Raw genomic sequence first — 20,059 nt, 5'->3', positions numbered from 1 at the left:
CAGACTGTACTATCTCTGCCATCAACACAATGCCCTGCACTCCTCTGCTCTGCTGAACTATGAAGAAGAAGAAGTGTTCGAGAATGTATCATACCATTCTCTACTGACCCAAAGTCAGTCCCAGATAAAAGAGAGTGTCTCATACCACTCTTACTGATCCGAAATCAGTTTCAAATAAAGAAAGTGTATCATACCACTCTTACTTATCTGAAATCATTTCCAAATAAAGAGAGTGTATCATAACACTCTTACTGACTTGGAGTCAGTTCCAATTAATCCCAGATCAATATCATCCTAGCATAGGGAGTACGATAGTAACATGATGTGTCCATTGGTACTACTATGGTCCCTATCCTCATTTACCTACTCATTGGCCAGATGAGAGGTACTTCCCATGAGTCCCAGACTACATGGGTAAGATGTCTCAGCAGGAGAAGGATGAACCACTCATCCTGCCTACATGTGACAAGGGGTATCCCAAGGGAAGGCTGAACCACTCACCCTGTACACAAAATATCACTAGGGGAAGGTTGAACCACTCACCCTATGATTGTGTCTCAGCAGGAGAAGGATGAACCACTCATCATGCCTACATAGCAAACCACTAGGGGAAGGCTGAACCACTCACCCTATGGTTATTTATCGCTCCAAGAAGTACCCCCAATCCCCCCGGAGCTCCTAGAGCTCAATGTCCATGTCATACAGGACCTTTAGGAGAGAGTATCTCCATGACTCCTAGTCATTCTCGAAAATTCAAGAATTTGACCTTTCCCAGGGGCTTCATCTAAATGTCGGCAACCTGCACATCAGCCCCAATGTGTTGGAGCCTTCTTGCTCTGCGTTGTACAATATCCCAAATAAAGTGGTACGTGATGTCTATATGCTTGGAGTGATCATAGAACATGGGATTCCTCAACAATCGAATCCCACTCTTGTTGTCACAGAAGATCATGGTAGTATCCAACATGTGTCCAACCAGCTCACAGAACAGCTTCCACAACCAGATAGCTTCACAGGAGGTCATACTGACATCTATGTATCCGACCTCATTGATGCTCCAAGCAACCGACTTATGCTTCCTACTCATCCAAGATATCGAAGTAGAGCCCAAAGAGAACCAGCACCCATAAGTGCTCTTGCAATCCTCCACACTACCTGCCTAATCAGCATCAGAATAATCATACAGCTTCACATTTTTGGCAGTGTATCTCAATCCATGAGAGATTGTGCCCCAAAGATATCTCAAATGATTCTTGGCACCAATCCAGTGAGGCTCAACAATATATGAGCTCAACATGCTAACTGCAAAACATATATCCAAATGGGAGTTCACTAAGAACATCAATGCTAGTATGAGTTTATGAAACTCAGAGGTATTTCCCAAATCAGGTCCGGTATCACTATCGCATAACTTCTTAAAGTTATGGCTTCATCAAGGTAGTCACGGGCTTGCAGTTCATCATTCCAAATATGGAATCCAACTCCCTCTTACTTTTGCTAATGAGAGAGTTTGCACCTGTCAGAAAGAGGGTGTCCTCATAAGGTACCAGTATGAGAGGTCTATCATCCACAACCTTAAAGAAATGGTTTGGATCGGCTTCACTCCTAGTGAATCTTAGCTTCATTAGATAGTTATTAATCCTCTCATACCAAACCCGGGGTGCTTGCTTCAAATTATAGAGATCTTTCTTCAACCTGCATACATGAGATTACCGATCATGAATCTCAAACCCCTCAGGTTGATCCGCATTTGTGGTCTTTCTATTACATGAGGGGAATGGTCCCCTTCAAGTTTTCCTTCAATACATCTCAGACGTGTACATCCATGCTCTTTTGGAATTCAAGCATCCCTCTCACCATTTGTCTCACATCGGGTAGGGCCCCACAATGAAGATGGGTAGAATTCCAGTGCCATAGAAGAGATGTGCCACACGACATTGTCCCCAATGGACTTCCTGCAACTTGATACAAATTGCCGACCCTGAACCCAAGAGTAAAAGCATCTTGAAAATTCCTTTTTCAAACATGTACCTTTTCTCGATGAATGCCACCAAGAAACCTTTGACTTTTGTTGCCTAAATCGACACCAGATTCTTCTTGAGATCATGTACATAAAGAGATACTTGTAAATGAATTGTGCTACCCTCATACAATTGAAGGGAAGCATTCCCTACACCCTTTCCGGGATAGGTGGCATCGTCTCCAGGAATAATCTCCATGATTTTTTCCTTCTCTATCAAATTAGAGAGAGCTTCCTTGTATCCAATGAAGTGCCATGAAGCATTGCTATCAATAAGCCAGATTCCCAAAGAGTCTGGAGGAAAAGTAGTAGAGGGGGCCAATATAAGTTAATGCTCCTTTTGCTTATCAAGAAGAACATTTGATTCTTCATACCTGGAGTTCCTTGCTTTCTTGAAGAGGCGGCCATTTCCTTGATGACCGGCATTCCTTTTTCCTTTACCATTGTACCTGTCATTCCTACGATCATTGAAGATTCCCCTGGAATGATTGTTATAATCATCAAGTGATGTGTCCCTTCTATTCGGACACTCCCTCGCATAATGGAAAAACCTATTGCAAGCAAGGCATCTGCCTTTCCTCCCATCCTTGGATCCGGAATTCGCATAGAAGTGACCTTTAGGTAGGCCACTAGATGCTTCTATTGTACCACTCTGATAATATGCTTTGTTCTAACTTCACCCTTGGTGAATTTGAAGTGGGATGAGGAACCCATTGAGCCTTTTGACCTTGTCCAACTATCTTCATTGATTGACGTTTCACTCTTGCTTGGGCTTTGTCTTCGCCTCAATTCTGATACCATGTTAAATTTTAGGTATGTTCTATGGTTAGATAAATTTACTTCAATTTTTCACATTAGCTCAATATCAATTCTAGATTAGCAATCACATTTAGCATGATAGTAAAATGTAGATAGAACATAAACATAAATCACAGAAAATAAGCCAAGACAAGAGGACACAAGATGTGGCGCTAGCTAGGGACAAACCCCAATGTGTGGAAACCCTTGATTAAATCTTCTTATATTCTTCAATAGTTCAGTAGAGAGAGAGATAGTACATATACGTTTGAAGTCAACACTTTGACTTGCCAAGATAGGAGATCAAACATCTGAGATCTTCAACATGAAGATGACACAATAGTTCTAATGACAAGGACTGCATATCTGAACTCAGGTGAAGGCACACTTATCAAATCTCATTCTTCAATGGATTCTCCAAGGTGATTCCATCACCATGCTGCATCCATCATCACTATGTTGCACCCATCATCATTATGTTGCACTTATCACTGTGTTGCACTCATCATCACTATGTTGCACTCATCATTGTTCTGCACTCATCATCACTATGTTGGACTTCACTGTGCTGCACTCATCATCAACACTAAGGAGTAGATTTCAACCCTTTCCTTTACAGTAAAGTTGTGGCTTATAAAATAGTCCTTAGGGCATGATTATACCAGCTCCCTTCATCACATAGTTACCTACAACAAGCATGTATCTTAATGCTTTGATAAGATATTTCCTTATAGCCACATTGAAAATCAAAGGCTAGAGACCTTCTTTTCTTTCATTTAATGATAATCTAACACATGTTTGAGGGTTTTCAAGGTGATTTTACAAATCTAATTTTATATTCAGTAGTTATAGCTCAAACATTGGGGAAATTCCTTGCCTTGGGATTTCTGAAAAATTGATTCTAACCCTTATAACCCCAAGTGACATTTCTAATTTTTTTTTAATTGAATGTTACTCACCTTTGAAAGTGTTTTCAAAGGTCCTAACAATTGCAACAGGTTTCATGCTGATTGGGACGATTTCATTTTTCAATGCCTAGGGAATTGACCCCCAAACTGAGTAACAGCTTTTAGAATTGAATAATATTTTGAATAATCAGTACTATGTAACACTATTATGTTTAGTTCAATTACATTTCATTATAATATAATCTCCAATTCATAGTCACAAGTTTTTATGGCATTTCTAGGCTCGTCAGAGGCCCCAGAGGGGGCTTTTGCTTGCTGGTTTTGTAATGACCCATCTATAAATATAAGGAATGTACATGCATAATAGAAGGTATATGGTACATGCATATGATAGCTACATATGCATGTGTTGCATACACCGCACTAGTATTTTATACTAAATTGATTATAAGTGCTAAATACCATGACACTTCTTGGAATAGAGGTTCTACTCATTCATCAATATTGCTTAATGTATGTGTAGATCTTAAAAGAGGACTATATATATTATATATTCCGGATTATTGATAAAATTATATTAATAAAATAATAAAATAAATTTTAAATATATATAAGTAATTAATTAAAAAGGGATGCAAGTACAAAGTTATAATTTTATATTAAAACAAATATATACTAAAACAATGTGATATGTTAAATATAATGTTTTAATGATATATTAAATCCTAATGTGGTATATACGATATAAATATTATATTAAAATAATATCTAATAAAATATCATATGATTTCAAACATAACAGATATTCTTTCATGACCTTGAATGAGATAAGGGAGGGATATGTAAGAGAGGGTGTGTCATCAATAGGTTGAGCTGTGGGTTACAGATGGAAGAGCGGCCACCACCAAACAAGAGAATAAAACCACGGGACATGGATTTGGGGAAGGGGGGAAAAACCCAAGGGAAGAATTGTGAAGAAGAAGAAAATCATCCACAAGAAGAGAGCTTGAGTGTTCTGAGGTTCTGGGCATGGGGGAACAGTCGGCTTCTGTTAAGAAGCTTACTGGATTGAGCAGCCAGGTCCTTCTCAGTTTCGCTGGGTGGATTCGGTCTTTTGGAAACTGTAATAACACAGCCATAAGCATCTTCAACCCTAGGGGCACAACATATTCAACCACAGCGGCACAGGTAGGTACCTCAGCAGTGCTGTTAATTTAATTTGTAAGATATCGGAAACTTTGTTTACAAGTTCATGATATAAATCAGGAAATTGTTTTATGGTCTTTACATTTGGTATTAGAGCCTTTAATCCCCCGACCTCAAATTATTAAAACCCACCTGCGTTTTCCTGAATTTTGACTTGAATACTATCTATAAATTGATTCCAAATCCTTCTACATAGCCAATGCCTTATATGTCTTTCCACGCACTCGAATATGATCCAAAACATTTGAACTGAATGCTCATTCAAGGGCATGCCATGTTTCTACAATTATTTCAAATAATCCAACTCAATAGGCTGCAAAAATAACATAGCTTCACCTTTCTGGTCTAGACGAGCTGTTCTACCAACCCTGTGCATATATTCATTTGCATCTCCTGGAGAGTCATCCTGAATAATGCATCCAACTTTCAGAAAGTCAAAGCCTCTTGCTGCTACATCAGTGCATAAGAGAAGAGCACATTTTTTTATTATATCCATGAAAAGTTCCTTTCATTCTGCTTGTGCCATATTTCCATGTAGATGAAATGTTTTCCATTTATGAATTTTCCCTTTTCTCCATCCACCTCTTCAAAATGTGAAACCTAGTGAAAATCACTTATGGAAGCATAGTGGAAATCCACTACATCACATGTTGAGAAGAAATAAACAACCTTGCGAGAAGGTTCTGCTTCAAATTGAAATCGCAAAAGAGCCAACAACACTACAAACCTTAAACGACAGGGCACCTTGATGTAACTCTAAACTAACTTAGCTAGAAATCTATATTCTGATGCTGAACTACTATTTCTAGGCAGAGCCAATTCATTTGTTAGTGCTTCTGTAGATAAAAGGAAAAAAGAAAAAAAAAAACAGAATATAATCTGGTCTTACCTTACAAAAAAATATTCTCTCTGTAAACCCAACAGTGACAGGATTGTTCAAGCTTATTTTTGCAAGATCATTAACTTACCTCATTCAGTATTGCTGACAAGAGCAAGTTCTGCCTCTGGTACTCATCATCAAAAGACCAGTTATTTGTTGTATTCTCATTGATGAATCCAAGTTTCCCAGCCTCCAACAGGGTCAATATCTCCTTTATGTCTTTACCAAATCCTAGGTCCAAAGGTCCGTCTGAGCAAAATTTTCCCCATCCTCCACTCTACCATCAAAGCAGAAGAGACAAGTTAAAGTGTCGCAGGCAACAAACCGATATGTGGAGCGAGGAGAAGATTAACCATTTTACACGAAATAAATGAGGTAATAGAGATGTGGGGGTGTATCGAACCCCGCACCCCTCGCATACATTGCCAACCAGCGAAGGCGATTATGAGCGAAGGAGGATGTATGCTTTAAGTGATCCAAAAGTCGGTCAGGAGTAGCAACTAGAATGGTTATTCCTTTATACAACACCGCTTTTCCTTTGACCAATTCACACCACCTGTTATATAGCCAGGAACAAGCCAATGGAAGCGGTGCAATAGTTTTTGTACATTTAAATTTGTATTTGGAAACCAGAAATTGCCAGACCTTCTTACATAATAAAGATGCTATGTTTAAAAACAATATCATACCAGAGACTATTGTGGCATCATTGAGCGTATTAAACAACGCACAGTTAAATTCATCTCCCATAACCGAATACAATTGAATGGAACACACGGAGCAATTGTTTGAATTTCTGGTCTGGTGGCAGCATCGATGCTACATGGAAGGTGGAGGGAGTAATACCATGTAGTATGTGATACGTAGCATCTTATGATATTACACATTTCAACCAGTGGTATCAGTGAGCTTAGTCCCGAGCACCATATGTCTCATTGACTGCAACAATGATCAAGGTGAATTCGAATGAAAAGGGTATGTCTCTGTCAAACTATGGACGTCAAGGAAGTCCTCATAGCAGAGGAATATCTATGGAAATTATCGATTCGGTGACTCGTTTTTCGAGATGCCAAGACGAATCCTCTCCCACCCTGTTGTGTGGAAACAAGGATTTATTTTCAATTCTTTCGAATGTGGCTGGAAAAATGATTTAATGCAAACACTGTGTTTTCGGCATTGATGGTGTTTTATTTTTCAAAATGGCTCTCCGATCTTAGGTAAAATAATTTAATATACAATAAGAAATGTAAATTAGTTTTATATAAATTGAATAAAATTTTGACTAGTTCAAAGTAAATGATATCGTTTAATTAATTATAAATCAAAATTTGATAAGAAGTATAAAATAATGTAAATACTTTGTTAGATAAAAAAAATATGATATTTTGTTTAAATTGGTACCAAGTTTGACCCTTATATTTTTTATTTTTTTTTTAAATTGTAAATACTATGTTAGATAAATAAATATGATATTTTGTTTAAATTGGTACCAAGTTTGACCTTATATTTAAAAAAAAAAATGTAAATAATTAGGTAAATAAATATGATATTTTGTTTAAATTAGTACCATTTAAGTTACTTGGTTCTATTAAAATTTGACCCTTACATTTACTTCAAAAAAAAAAAAAAACGTTATAATTGATATTCCAGTAGTATACATTTAAGTAATTGATGTTGATGTTGTTCATTATAACGAGATAATTAATATTTAAATATTTAATTTTGTGAATGTTACTTAGTCATTACTTTTGGATGATCTACCCTAGGCGTTAATAGCCATACCCTTCTGCATTATTTCATATTAGGATAGAATACCTTGCATTAGGACAAGGAGGTCGCGAGACCACCCTCCTTGACCTCGGTACCAGTAAGATCTGCCTAGCAGATAAAAATAGCAAAAAAACTATACCCGTTTATGAATGTGAAATTGCAAAAAGAAAACTATATGTTAAATTCGATTGTCTACCTCAAATTTTTATAGAATTTTATTATGTACACAGGAAACATTACAATGGTAAAGACATATGAGCGACGACGACGTGATCGGGCAGCATCACCGTCATTAATGCCGCCACCGTCGCCATCATCATCCCCATCGCCACCACTATCACCATCGTCACCACCAAGACCATTATCAACATCAATCGCTCCAGCACCAGAGTTGACCGTGATAATGAACTCATTGGAAGCCTTATTGGAGACATTAAAAGAATCAACTAAGGCTAAGACCAAAGAAGAACTTCAACCTTTAGCTACCAGTTCAATGGAACCAAAGAATTTTGAGCACAAAAGATCAAAAGAAGATATTTCTAGGGAGCTTCAGAAAATTAAACTCCCAGAATTTTCAGGAGGTCGAGCAAGTGAATGCGCTGAGGCATGGTTAGAAGGAATGAACAGATGCTTTAGATTAAGAGAATATTCTTCTTCGGCAAAAACAAAAATTGTTGTATTTCAATTAAAGGAAAGTGCCTTGATTTGGTGGGGAAATTTGGAAAAACAGCTACACCTTACATCGGATAATGTCCCTTAAGAACTATTTGAGGAAAGATTCCGTGCAAAGTATTTACCTCCATACTTTCAACAATAGCAAGCCAGAGCCTTCCATACCTTAGTACAGGATAATAAAACAGTGGAAGAGTACGAGATAAGGTTTATGGAGCTTGTAAAATGCATTCACTACTTAGATTCTGATGAACGTCAAGCTGAACGCTTCATATTTGGGTTAAATCCTTGCATTAGAGCCTTCGTAAGCATGTGGAAACCATCATCAGTAGCTGAGGTGGTTGAATGTGGTCATTATGCAGAAGAGCACCTTAGAGTCAAAAAATATATAGGGCCAGCAGAACCTTTACAATCAGGATTTCCAGGAAAGACTCCCCGAAATTTCTTCAGAGGAGGTAGCTCGAAGCCACCTTACAGTAACAGATTTACCCCAAGAAATTTAAGAACAAGAGCTCCAATGGCAGTAAACACTATAGCCGTGGAATCATCAAACACCAGTCCATGGACATCTCGTGGAACTGCCAGTAGAGGAAGAAATTCGAGAGGAATCAGCATGAGAGGATGAAGCTCTTTATCTAGAAATTCACGCCCTGATTCAAGAGGATCAGCGCAGCTTAATTGTTGGGGATGTGGAGGACCGCATTTTCAATGTGATTGCCCAGAAGCTTTATCAAATATATTGCATAGGACTGGAAAGGAACCAATATCAAACAATCAAGGTAATCATAGAATTCATGCAGTAGTTGGCAACGACCAAGCAACACGTCAATCCATTGTAGTGGAATCTTCAGGTATTATCAATGGTATAAAACTCAAAATCTTATTTGATACTGGTGCCACAGATAGTTTCATTTTGTCATATGCATTAAGAAAATGTGGGTTGGCAGCTTGGAGACAAAATGATTTCAAACAGGTGGAAATGGCCTCAGGAGAACTCGAATCCGTGGGCTTAAGTGTGGATCAATGCAAAATTGACTTCGGGGTCTGTATGACTAAACTGAAAGTTTATGTCACAGCCTTAGGAACTTATGATCTTATCATAGGTATGGATTGGCTAGCAACTCATCAAGCTTGGGTAGACTGTTATGGGAAAAGAATTCTAGGTATAAATGATGAAGGAGAAGCAATCCAAATTCAAGGAATCAAGAGAAAAATATCTTTACGGTACATATCAGCAATGAAAATGAAGCGTTGTTTAAGGAAAGGTTGTCAGGCATATGTAATTCAAGAAGTAAGCAAAGAAAAAGGACCATCCTGGGAACAATATCTGGTGTTAGCCAAATTTCCAGATGTATTTCCAAAAGAACTACCAGGATTACCCCCTGTAAGAGAGTTGGATCTCTCTATTGAATTAAAACTTGGTACCCAACCAATCTCTAAAACGCCTTATAGAATGAGAACTCCAGAACTTCAAGAATTGCAAATTAAATTAAAGGAACTATTGGATATATGACATGTTCGACCCAGTATATCACCTTGGGGCGCTCCTATAATTTTTGTGAAGAAGAAAGATGGATCTTTAAGATTATGCATAGATTATTGAGACTTGAATTGAGCTACAGTAAAGAATCAATATCATATGCCTCGAATCGATGATCTTTTCGATCAAATGAAAGGAGCTGCTGTCTTTTCAAAAACTGATCTTTGATCACACTATCATCAGCTAAGGATTTCTGAAAATGATATTTCTAAGACTGCATTCCGGACACGTTTTGGACATTATGAGTTTACTGTGGTACCATTTGGATTAACAAATGCACCAGCAGTATTCATGAATCTTATGAACAATGTTTTCCGCGAATATCTTGATCAATTTGTACAAGTTTTTTTAGATGATATTCTCATCTATTCCAAGAATAAGAAAGAGCACGAAGATCATTTACGGATAGTATTGTCCTGCCTTAGAAAACATCAGTTGTATGGAAAATTATCCAAGTGTTCATTCTTTCAGGAAAAGATTCATTACTTAGGTCATATCATATCAGGTGAAGGGATTTCAGTAGACCCTGAGAAGGTAAAAGCAATCATGGAATGGCCAATACCGAAAAACACACATGAAATACAAAGCTTTATGGGTTTAGCTAGTTACTACCGAAGATTTGTGGAGGGATTCTCCAAAATTGCAAAGCCGATTACAACCCTTCAGCATAAAGGTGTTAAGTATGAATGGACTGAGGAATGTGATAAAGCATTCTCTGAACTCAAAAGACTACTCACCAGTGCACCAATCCTAAGAGTCCCTGATATGGACAAAGATTTTACGGTATGTACTGATGCATCCAAACAAGGGCTGGGTGCAGTATTGATGCAGGATAGAGGAGTGATAGCATATGCTTCCAGAAATTTAAAACCTCATGAAAAACTCTATGCTACTCACGATTTGGAGTTAGCCGCTGCAGTACTAGCTTTAAATATCTGGAGACATTATCTAGTGGGGCGAAGTTTTACAGGTAAAAGCGACCATCAAAGTCTACAATATTTGTTCACCCAAAGAGACTTAAATGCCAGACAAAGGTGATGGAGTGAATTGCTAAGTGAATATGACTTTGGAATATCATACATTAAGGGAAAAGAAAATGTAGTAGTAGATGCTTTAAGCAGAAGACCTCGGATATTTTCTCTCATACCTGTTAAAGTAAACTTAAGATAATGAGTACTGGAATATCTCATAAAAGATAGCTAGTATTTAAAGGTGAGATCTAGTCTTGAGGGTAAAAAGCCAAAATAATCTAAATTTGAAGGATATGAACTAGAAAATGATGGAATCTTACGATTCCATGGGAGGATGTATATTCCTGATAATAAGGATCTTCGAGACACTATCCTTAGGGAAGCCCACAGAGCAGTATATTGTGCACATCCTGGAGTAAAGAAAATGTATTTGGATACTAAGAAACTCTTCTTCTGGTCAGGCATGAAATGTGATATCGCCCAATTTGTTGCAAAATGTTTGGAATGTCAACAAGTAAAAGTAGATCATTGTCATCCAGCAGGTCTCTTGCAACCTCACGACATTCCTATGACCAAATGGGAGATTATTTCTATGGATTTTATCACTGGGCTACCTCTTACTTCTCAAAGACACAATGCCATTCTGGTAGTAGTGGATAAGTTAACGAAAAGCACACATTTCGTTCCTGTAAGAGATACATACGAAGTTGCTGATGTAGCTCAAATATTCATAAAGGAAATTATCAGATTTCATGGAGTACCTAAGAAGATTATATCCGATAGAGATTCGTGATTCACTTCAAGATTCTGGACTTGCATGCAGTCAGCCTTAGGAACTCAACTAAATTTAAGCATTGCTTACCATCCTAAGACTGATGGGAAAACAGAAAGAGTAAATCAAGTAGTCGAAGACATGTTGAGAATATATGTTATGGATCAGGAATCACACTTGGAAAAGTACTTACCCTTAGTGGAATTCGCATACAATAACAGTTACCACAGTTTGATTGGAATGCCTCCATTCGAAGCATTATATGGCAGACCTTGCAGAACACCGTTAAGTTGGGACAGGTTAGAAGATCGAGAGATGATAGGACCAGAATTAATCCAAGAAATGGAAGAGCAGGTAAGACAAATTAGACAACGATTAAAGGAAGCACAGGATAGACAAAAGAGTTATGCTGATGCTCACAGAACTGATAGGAGGTATGAAGTAGGGGATCAGGTTTTCATCCGCATCAAACCAAATAAAAGTATTATTCGATTCAGAAAAGGGACAAAGTTGTCACCCCGATTTATTAGACCATTTAAAGTCTTGGAAAGAGTTGGACCTGTTGCCTATCGTCTTGCCCTGCCACCTCACCTGCATAGAATTCATAATGTATTTCATGTATCTGTATTAAGACATTATATATCTGATCAATCTCATAACCTTTAATGGAAGGAATTTCAGGTATCAGATGAGGGAGTCGTATTGGTCGAACCATTACGTATACTGGAATGTAGGGTTCAACAGCTCAGGAATCGCCTGGTGGACCAAGTTAAGGTCCAATGGGACAAGTATAGTCCTAGATCAGCTACTTGCGAAGATACAGAAGACATATGTCAAAGATACCCTAATCTATGTCAATTTTGAAGAACTTTAAACTATGTTTAGTATATATTTACTTCACTACAAATCATAGACTCATAACCATTTTGAATGATTATATATAAACGTGAAATTTTGTGACATAATATATGTTTAAATTCTGCTGGTACATGGATACTAGAATGAAATATGTTGTTGATCTTACTAAATTAAAGTTGTCAAAGTAAAGTTTAAGACAGTTAAATGATTTTACTTCTGATAGGAATTAAGATATTATAAATCTGTTTTATTTATACATGTCAATATGATCAATGGAATAGAAATCAAGGAATAATTACATTTTAAATGAAAGTCAATGATATGAATAGAATATGGAAAAATATGTTATACTGTAGTTGACATATGTGAATTATACATAGGTTATTTTGAATATGCTAATGCACATTTTACAAATGCATGGATAAGTGTATGATTGTAGATAATAAACAATTACCAGAATGACCATGTGATGACAGAACCTCTGAACAATTAAGGCTCAAAGAGATTCTATGATAGGGTATTAACCCTAATTCTACTGGTAGGGGTGGAGGTGTTGCCCACCGTTTATCCTCCGAACCCTGGAGTCATGGGAGGACTGTGCGAATCACGCTCCCATAGACGTGTGATGATGACTACCAGATGCCTATTGGGAATCAGGCATGATCCGGATCTTGGGGGGAGACCCCCAAGATCTAAAAGATTGAAATGGATCTTGGGGGAAGGACCCCCAAGATCTGAAAAAATTGAAATGCCAGAAGAAAAAAGAGGAGAATGCCCAATAAACAAAACCACAAAGAAACTTTTTATTAAAACCGATAATAACTATAAAGGCTACATTGTGGCAGACAATCTGTCCTTTTACAAAATGTGACTTGTTACTTATAGTATTTTTCAGTTACAATACCACGGGTCAATTCCATGGGTGAATGAATACCATGGGTGGATTTTACAATACCACGGGCAGATGCCATTTACAATACCATGGGTAAATTCCATGGGTCAATGAATAATATGGGTGGATGAGTACCATGGGTTGATGCCATTTTCCATTCGGATCATTCCTCCCTCCTTAAAAAGCAATGGTCCCCATTGCGTAAAGTTCCCTCCTGAAAAGCCTTTGTTGAATATGAAGAGCCACTGAAGATAAGGGTTTTATGTGGTTAACCCATAATCATGATAAACGAAGATCCGAGGATAGAGATACCCTGTAATGCTTGTGACCAACTGTGATGATGACAGTGTGCGGCCTAGCAAATGGACTTCGATGAAGTGTGGATTTGTGGATGACCCATAACCGTGATGTTGGTTGCTGATGAAGTAGCAGGTGCCTATATAGCCTGGGGTGGGAGGGCACGTCTCCAAATAACCCAAGCCGAATGTTGCTATGTTGAAACTGATGAATGTGAAGCAGGTGCCTACTAAAGTGGGGTGGGAGGGCACGTCTCCAATGGGAACCCACTCCGAATGCTGCTCCAGAATTAAAATGGGCATAACTCAGTCAATATAACTCAGAATATTTATTATAACCTATTTTTGGAAGTAGAAGGACCATTTTTCATCTTCCCATGTGATGAAAATCCTTATCTGGACACTCTAGAATCTCAGATTCGCACTGTAACAGTTCTGCCATCATAAAAGTTCTGAAAAAATAGCTGATTTTAAATTAGCAGTATCTACCACATCCGAACTTCGATTAGACCCATTTTTTTTTGAAATTGGGTGATTTTTCAAGAGGAGATCAGATCTACAATCCTTTTTCTGAAATTCTACAAAAAAACTTCAAAAAATGACAAAAGAGTTGTTGTCCACCAGTTGTCGTCAGAAAAATTTCTACAACATAGTTGATTTTAAATCACGATATCTCCCTCATATGGACTCTGATTTGGCCGATTTTTTTTTTGAATTTTGGTATTTTTTCACAAGGAATCCAGATCTGATATTTGTTTTTGTAGATTTTGTACCAAAATTTTCAGATCTGATCTGCAAATTCTCCGCCCAAAAACATTCCTGCAAAAAAATGAAAAAAGAAAACTTCTTCCCGATTGGCCCAAGAAAATGCTCTGTGGAGGATGTAGCACATGCCTGAAGTTTGTTGAATATTGGTTCAAAATTTGAAACTAAAATATGCATCAAACCCTCATTCCCATGGAATCATAACCTTCTCTGAAACCAGTGATCCGGATCTTGGGGGGAGACCCCCAAGATCTAAAAGATTGAAATGGATCTTGGGGGAAGGACCCCCAAGATCTGAAAAAATTGAAATTCCAGAAGAAAAAAGAGGAGAATGCCCAATAAACAAAACCACAAAAAGAGGAGAATGCATATGATAGCTACATATGCATGTGTCGCATACACCGCACTAGTATTCTATACTAAATTGATTATAAGTGCTAAATACCATGAAACTTCTTGGAATAGAGGTTCTACTCATTCATCAATATTGCTTAATGTATGGGTAGATCTTAAAAGAGGACTATATATATTATATATTCCAGATTATTGATAAAATTATATTAATAAATTAATAAAATAAATTTTAAAATATATATAAGTAATTAATTAAAAAAGGGACCCAAGTACAAAGTTATAATGTTATATTAAAACAAATATATACTAAAACAATGTGATATGTTAAATATAATGTTTATAATGTTTTAATGATATATTAAATCCTAATGTGGTATATACAATATAAAGGTTATATTAAAAGAATATTTAATAAAATATCATATGATTTCAAACATAACAGATATTCATTCATGACCTTGAATGAGATAAGGGAGGGATACGTAAGAGAGGGCGTGTCATCAATAGGTGGAGCGGTGGGCTGCAGATGGAAGAGCGGCCGCCGCCAAACAAGAGAATAAAACCACGGGACATGGATTTGGGGAAGGGGGAGAAACCAAAGGGAAGAATTGTGAAGGAGAAGAAAATCATCCATACGAAGAGAGCTTGAGTGTTCTGAGGTTCTGGGCACAGGGGAACAGTCGGCTTCTGTTAAGAAGCTTACTGGATTGAGTAGCCAGGTCCTACTCAGTTTGGTTGGGTGGATTCAGTCTTTTGGACACTGTAATAGCGCAGCCAGAAGCATCTTCAACCACAGGGGCACAACATATTCAACCACAGTGGCACAGGTATGTACCTCAGCAGTGCTGTTAATTTAATTTGTAACATCTCGAAAAAAAAATTTACAGGTTCATGATATAAATCGGGAAATTGTTTTATGGTCTTTACAGGTTTTTGCAACATTACATGTTTGCAGGTGTATAACAAAATAGTAAATCAACATTTCCAACCCCAAACCAAAATTCATTTCAAAGTATGAATCCCAACATTGTCAAGGACCTTCATAATCAATTTTGATGCTTTTCTCAAGGATATTTCATTCATAAATTTAGTATCCTAGTCTCTGTTTTCTGCAATAAAATATCATACATCAAATCAGACATTTTTTCTCGTTAAATCCTAACCTTCATCATTTGAGTGTTTACAAAAACTAGTCACCCTAATAATTTTGGTGACACTTGTGTAGTTTGAATACCCCCTCTGGCATTCTAGGAGTTGACCAAAAGTGAGAGTAGACTGTGATGAGTTGACAGTGGGTGCATCTCCTGTGTGCTTACAATTTGGTTCACTTTTCATAGTGGGGAGCATTATTCACTTTTCATCACCATTCATCATCAAGCTTCTCTATCTTTTGGAAGCATGCATTAGCTTTTGCCTCTTTTCTACTTGGACGAAATGTAGTCCTATGGTCAAATTTCTCTTGGAGGTAGATTTTTCCTTGAAGTTGGCTTCTTAGGATTGATTGAAAGATTTTTGTGGAAATTTTGTCATTTTACTGCTCATCTTCTATATTTTGCATATTACATTGTGTAAATTAGGATTTCTACATGTGACATGGTTAAAATTGCTATATTTATCTAAAAATTGTGATCATCTATGCCATGCAAAATCATTTTATTTGAATCCTATAAGAGAAATCCCAGTTGTGCATCTCTTAAATCTAACATCTCCCTATTAAGGAATTCACTAGGGTTTCTAAGAAGTGTCTTTAGACTTCTCACACTCTTCAACAAAGCCATACTCATTGAATTTTCCCTAAGTAACTCCATTGCCCATTTAGATCAAGGCACTAGTCTAGGTGGTGGTGATGAAACCTTCTACCTTTATTGATTTCTCTTTTTTCTCTCTTAAATTGTAGATATCTACAGTTGCTAAAAATTAATTTTATTTGATGTGTCATTGCCCTCTAACTATAAATTGCACTAAATATTTATTAGAAAGCAAAATCTAGCATTCACTGAAAGTTAAAACCTTGTTTGCAGGGATGATGTAATCACTATATCATTGTTTTATGCATGTTTCATCCATAAAAACTCGATCAAAAACCCTCAACGTTGTATATCAAATCAATAGGCTTGATCCTTTTTTTATTAACCATTCTAAGACTACTTCCTTTGGTTGTTATATGACATCACATATCATATCATTGAAAATCTATCAAACCCTAACTTATGGAAGCCATATTATTTTCTTCAGTCATCTAGGGACAACATACATTGGTTTGGAAAAGAGTATCCTAGCACTCATGGCTCCATTGGTACCCCTAAATGCTTATTATACCTTTCCATCACCCTCAATCTTCCTTGTTGAATATCCTCTAGGTGATACATATACAGGGAATTCTCCCTTGTGTTTCAATATGCCACTATATAGTTGGATAAAGGTTGTTCAGGTGACAATGGTGGCCAATCCCTTGTTCCCATGAGGTCTAGATATGCCTAATGAGGCTTTGCACTAAGCCTACTAAATTTTTCGGTAACGGGCTCTTTCAAATAAATTTTTTGCATCAATTAATAAAAAGATAGGGTTGGATACAGTATGCAATTTGTAACTTTGTTGGGCCCAATAATTTTTAAACAAATAACCCTCCAGATCTGGCTTCTAGACTCCATATTCCTAATTCTAGTTTAAAAATTATTGTTTCCTTTCAAACACTCTTAAAAATACAAAATCCCATATTTTTATTTTCTATTTGCATAAATCATTAATATAGATCGAGAAATATCACAAATCATATTAATCCCAAGCATAAAACCCTTTGAAAATATAATGATTCATTAGACTTAGTTTGTTTTATGTATTTCCCCCTATGTTAGAGGACAATTTGCCTACAACACGTGAAGGAGATACTAAGGTCACACAAGGTATAATTTTTCATTTATCCCTAATATATAACTTATATTTTCCATTACCCCTAGGATCTCACTTCTATATAAGGTATTTTCATTTAAAGGGAGGCTTTTGGGTGGTAATAAAAATCCATAACATGCAAAATATCAAAAAGATAAATGAAATATAAAAAGGAAAGAAAGAAGAATTTGAAGATCCATACTTGTACTTGATGGTATTTTATGATGTAGGAGTTTGTTGAGACACACAAAAGATGTGAGTGTGGCAATCTCAGTGTCAAAATAGCCTACAACATAAAGGTAAATGGATTGCCGCAAACAAGGTGATAACAATAGAAAATCTCAATGAAGGTTGAGAAGCGAATGAAGGTGAGAAGAAGAGAAGGAAGTACAGGCAACAAAGGTAGGGATGAACTAGTAGAGGAAAGAAAGATTAAAGTTATTGAAGCTAGGATCAAAAAACTTAACCAAATAGGCAAGAGGCGAAAACACTAGAGATGAACAATTGAAGCCAAGAAGTAAGAGGTGGCAACACTAGTTGAGATAGCAAATGAAAGAGGTTTGAATTGACAGCTCCAAAGCTTAAGTAGTGAAGGAAAGAAGAAAAGGTTGGAAATGCTAGTATTGAACTTGGGAATGCAATAGACAACTGGAAGCAAGCATTGGAGAAATGGTTTCATGAGTTGACAAGTTCAACCCTTAAGTAGTGAAGGAAAGAAGAAAAAGTTGACAATGCTAGAATTGAATTGGGGAATGCAATAGACGAGTGGAAGCAAGCATTGGAGCAATGGTTGAAGATGTGATCCCATAACTACAGTCTATAGGATGGGATAACCATGACCAAAGTATCTAATAGGAAAAGGATAGGCATGGTGATTGGTCCCATCTAAAGAGAAGCCATCTCAGGTCGGGCCCTACCTGAGAAGACAACCTAGAGAGACCCATTAGTAGTGATGTAACCTAGGAAAGGGGAAAACAAAAGAAACATAGAGAGAGCATATAGGAGGTCTTCCCGAAGTTGATCACGAATTATAGAAGGAGAATAGGTTCATGAGTAAAAGTATGAATGGGGGTGCTATTATGTTTTTGAGAAACCCTCAACATAAGAGTCCTAGGTTGGTCTCACAATGGTCCCTCCCGAAAATGAGGCTTCGCTCAACTTTGTAAAACATATTAATTATGGAATCTTTATGAGGCCAGCATAATCCACAAGCCACTAGAGAAAGGTTAGGACTAGAAGAAAAGGATTTCATTAATCATTCAATGAGCAACGAAAAGAGAAGAAGAGTAAGGGAAAGAAAGCATCGCGTAGAATTCTTATCTCCTGCGATGATATGTGGGCATCGAGAGGTGGATTTACAAGGACTGATGATTTATGGGAGAACTTGTTGAGTAGCCCTATAAAGGTGATCGCTTATTGTACTTTTTCCCTCACTTCCCCATTATCTCAATGCACCTCTTTAATCCCCAAATCAAACAAATCCCTATGTATGCACACCTCTTTGGCCATGGCCAACATTCTTCATGGAAATCTCACAGTTTGTGATGAATTTGGGCTCCTTGAGGCAGTGTCCCACATCCTCCAAGGTGGTGAAATGATCTCTTGCGACCTCCAAGTCAAGGCACTCTTAACGCCCTCTTTAAATTCACTTTTCCATTTTTGAGGTACCTTCAAAACGGGTTGACTTCTCCTTTTGGGGCAGCCATGAGGTTAAAAGAGGTAATATGGTAAATGTGTTGAGTAAGCAATATGTCAAAGAAAGTCAAGGATATATCATGGACCAAGGACAATTCATGTTCAAAAAAGTTAAATCACACAAAAACAAGCAAATGGACCAAGGCAAAGAGTGTCATCCACCCTTTCTAGCCATTGGATCATGTAAAGGTCATCAACATTATACTAGCCATTGGAAAGGACAATGTCCTCATTCAAGCAACATTGGGCAAACAAAGTTATATTTTTTTGCTTCGTGAGCACTCAAGTTCATTTTTCAAGGAATGTGAATTCATTCTTTGATGGAATGTTGTACCCTTTGATGGAGAGATTTGGATGGAGAGAGATTTCTCTTGCTAATAAATGAGCAAGGTTTAAAGGTGTAATTTTAAGGTAATATCTCATGCCTAAGGGGCATCCTTGTACCATAGTTTTCTTAGCTTTCTTTCTGTGATTTTATTTCATTGTGTTCTAATGTAATTTCTTCAATTATAGAGTCATTTCATTTTGGTTTATTTGTTGTGTCAAGAATGCATAAGGTAATTGTATCTTATTTCCTCCCTAGTATTTGATTATGGTCATGTGAGATTGATGCAAGTCATAGGTTGTAGGAGATTCTACGACTCTCAAGCACTCCCAAGAAGAACACATGTCCTGTAGTTAGAGCTAAATGCTATCCCTCTTCCTGCAAGCGTACTCCAGAACTTTTGACCACACCATTTGGAAACCCAAACATGTGCAAGTGATAGCCATAT

At 37.2% G+C, this 20,059-nt stretch overlaps 1 pseudogene; it reads right to left on the bottom strand.

Annotated features, from left to right (window-relative positions):
- Positions 1–5,120: 5,120 nt before the first annotated feature.
- The window catches only part of LOC149149939 (DEAD-box ATP-dependent RNA helicase 17-like), a 40,692-nt pseudogene continuing 25,753 nt past the window's right edge, over positions 5,121–20,059 (bottom strand).

Source organism: Pinus tabuliformis, chromosome 9 (assembly GCF_031772625.1).
Source record: "Pinus tabuliformis cultivar Carrire ecotype Pingquan chromosome 9, CPIR1, whole genome shotgun sequence".
Taxonomy (NCBI): Eukaryota; Viridiplantae; Streptophyta; class Pinopsida; order Pinales; family Pinaceae; genus Pinus; species Pinus tabuliformis.
This window is presented reverse-complemented; position numbering and strand designations above follow the sequence as displayed.